The following is a 3,343-nucleotide window of genomic DNA, read 5'->3' on the forward strand; positions in this document are numbered from 1 at the left end:
CTTCCGACTCAGAGCATCTGCAACCGTGTTAGCCTTACCAGGATGATAGGCTATCTCCAAATCATAATCCGCCACAAGCTCCATCCACCGCCTCTGCCTTAAATTCAACTCAGGCTGAGTAAATATATACTTTAGGCTCTTATGATCTGTAAACACTTGTACCTTTGCACCATAAAGATAAGATCTCCAAATCTTCAGGGCAAAAACTACAGCACCCATCTCCAAATCATGAGTAGGATAATTGCCTTCATGCACCCGCAACTGCCGCGAAGCATATGAAATTACCTTCCCATGTTGCATCAGAACACACCCCAAACCAACTCTAGATGCATCTGTATAAACCACATAGGGTTCTCCCTGCTCAGCCAAAGCCAACACTGGCGCAGTAGTCAACATCTCCTTCAGGCTTGCAAAGCCTTCCTCACACTCTTCTGACCAGACAAAAGGAACATCCTTCCCTGTCAACTTAGTCATAGGACGTGCTCTGCTTGCAAATCTCTGCACAAATCTCCTGTAATAACCTGCCAATCTAAGGAAACTCCTGATCTCTGTGGCATTCTGCGANGCCCATCTCTGCCTGAAAAGCCTGCCAGAACACTGAAGTGAACTTAAAATCTCTGTCAGACACAATGCTCGCTGGCACCCCATGCAATCTGACTATCTCTCTCACATATTTCTTAGCCAAGACCGCTGCTCCATCAGTCTTCTTAATGGCCAAAAAATGTGCTGACTTAGTCAACCGATCCACAATGACCCAGATAGCATCAAAGGTCCGTGACACTGGCAATCCTACCACAAAATCCATGGTAATCATATCCCATTTCCACTCAGGAATGGGTAAACTCTTCAGTAAATCGCCAGGAACCTGATGCTCAGCCTTCACCAGCTGGCACACATCGCACCTAGCGACCCAACTAGCTACATCCTTCTTCATCCCGACCCAATGATAATACCTCTTGAGGTCACGGTACATCTTAGTCGCTCCTGGATGAATGGATAACTTGCTCGCATGAGCCTCTCTCAGAATCTCCTGTCTCAACTCCTCATCCTTGGGCACACACACACGACCGTGCACCAAGATAGTACCATTATCTGAGACCTGATACTCTGAATCCACATCCTTAGAGGCATTCACCAGCCCCAAATCCTTCTCCTGAGCCAACCGCACTCTACTCAGAAGATCTGCTCTATCTACTGCTTCCAAACCCAACGGTTCCTGTGAAACAGCACATAAGCTCAAAGCACTGATCTCCCCTACCAGAGACTCCATCTCCTGCTCCTGAGCCGAAGCTACCCTCTTCCGACTCAGAGCATCTGCAACCGTGTTAGCCTTTCCAGGATGATAGGCTATCTCCAAATCATAATCTGCCACAAGCTCCATCCACCGCCTCTGTCTCAAATTCAGCTCAGGCTGAGTGAATATATACTTCAGGCTCTTATGATCTGTAAACACCTGTACCTTTGCACCATAAAGATAAGATCTCCAAATCTTCAGGGCAAAAACTACAGCACCCATCTCCAAATCATGAGTAGGATAGTTGCCTTCATGCACCCGCAACTGCCGCGAAGCATAGGCAATCACCTTCCCATGCTGCATCAGAACACAACCCAAACCAACTCTAGATGCATCTGTATAAACCACATAGGGTTCTCCCTGCTCAGGCAAAGCCAACACTGGCGCAGTAGTCAACATCTCCTTCAGGCTTGCAAAGCCTTCCTCACACTCTTCTGACCAGACAAAAGGAACATCCTTCCCTGTCAACTTAGTCATAGGACGTGCTCTGCTTGCAAACCCCTGCACAAATCTCCTGTAGTACCCTGCCAATCCAAGGAAACTCCTGATCTCTGTGGCATTCTGCGGTCTAGGCCAATCTCTGATAGCCTGAATCTTCTCTGGATCTACAGAAACCCCCTCTGCAGAAACAATGTGACCCAGAAAGCCCATCTCACGCTGCCAGAAACTACACTTGCTCAACTTGGCAAACAACTTCTGCTCCCGCAGCTTCTCCATAACCGCCCTCAAATGCACTGCATGCTCTTCAGGACTCTTAGAATAAACCAGGATATCGTCGATGAAAATGATGACAGATACATCCAGAAACTCCTGAAACACACTGTTCATCAATCTCATAAACGCTGCTGGCGCGTTAGTCAATCCGAAGGGCATCACCACAAACTCATAGTGCCCATATCTCGTCCTGAAAGCAGTCTTCCTCACATCTGCCTCATCTATCGGTATCTGATGATAACCCGACGCCAGATCTACCTTGGAGAACCAAGTAGCACCCCTCAACTGATCCAACAACTCATCGATCCTAGGAAGAGGATACTTGTTCTTCACAGTGACCCGGTTCAAACCCCGATAATCAATACACAACCTGAAACTCCCATCCTTCTTCTTCACAAACAACACCGGCGCTCCCCACGGTGATACACTAGGACGGATGAATCCCTTACTCAACAAATCCTCTAGCTGCTTCTTCAGCTCTGCCATCTCTGCTGGAGCCATTCTGTAAGGAGCCTTGGATAACGGTGTCGTCCCCGGTTCCAGTTCAATGGTAAAAGGATCCGACCGAGATGGTGGTAATCCCTGCAAAGACTGAAACACATCCTCAAACTCTTCCACTACCGGAATACCGCTAGCCGTAGACTTCCCCACTGACTCTGGCATAGATATAGTAACCTAATAAGCCTCACGGCCCTTCTCGATCATCTTCCCAGCCTGAATGGCTGAGATCACGAGACTCCTCGAAATCGGTCTAATTCCCTGAAAAACCAACTTCTCTCCTGGACGCTCAAACTCCACTCTGCCCCTATGGCAGTCCAAATGCACCATATGCAGATGCAACCAATCCATCCCGAGAATAACATCATACAACTCCACTGGACTGATAAGCAAATCCGCTGGCCACGACTCTCCTGCGATCTGAATATCAACCCCTCTAGCTCGTCCAATAACTCTCAGGAACTTGCCTCCAGCAACTCTAACAACTCCTGTACGCTCCCCGGGATCCCCTCTGATTCCCGTACACTCTGCACACTCCGGGGTAATGAAGCTATGAGAAGCTCTAGAATCAAACATAACGTGGGACTTAAACCTGCCCACCAACAAGGTCCCTACACAAACCTCATGTGTTGAGAACCTAACACTTTATCACAAGAAAACATAAAATCTGGAACCTACTATAAATTCACAAGGATTAAGTACCAGAAATTATACCTGTGATCGCCCCGGCACTGGTTCCACCAGTCTCTGCTGTCGTGTAAGCACGTGGCGTCTGCTCAATCCGTGCCACCTGCTGACCTCCAGGCTGCACCTGCTGCAACGCTGCCACTGCTACCG

This window comes from Camelina sativa, chromosome 5 (genome assembly GCF_000633955.1).
Source record: "Camelina sativa cultivar DH55 chromosome 5, Cs, whole genome shotgun sequence".
In the NCBI taxonomy this organism is placed as follows: domain Eukaryota; kingdom Viridiplantae; phylum Streptophyta; class Magnoliopsida; order Brassicales; family Brassicaceae; genus Camelina; species Camelina sativa.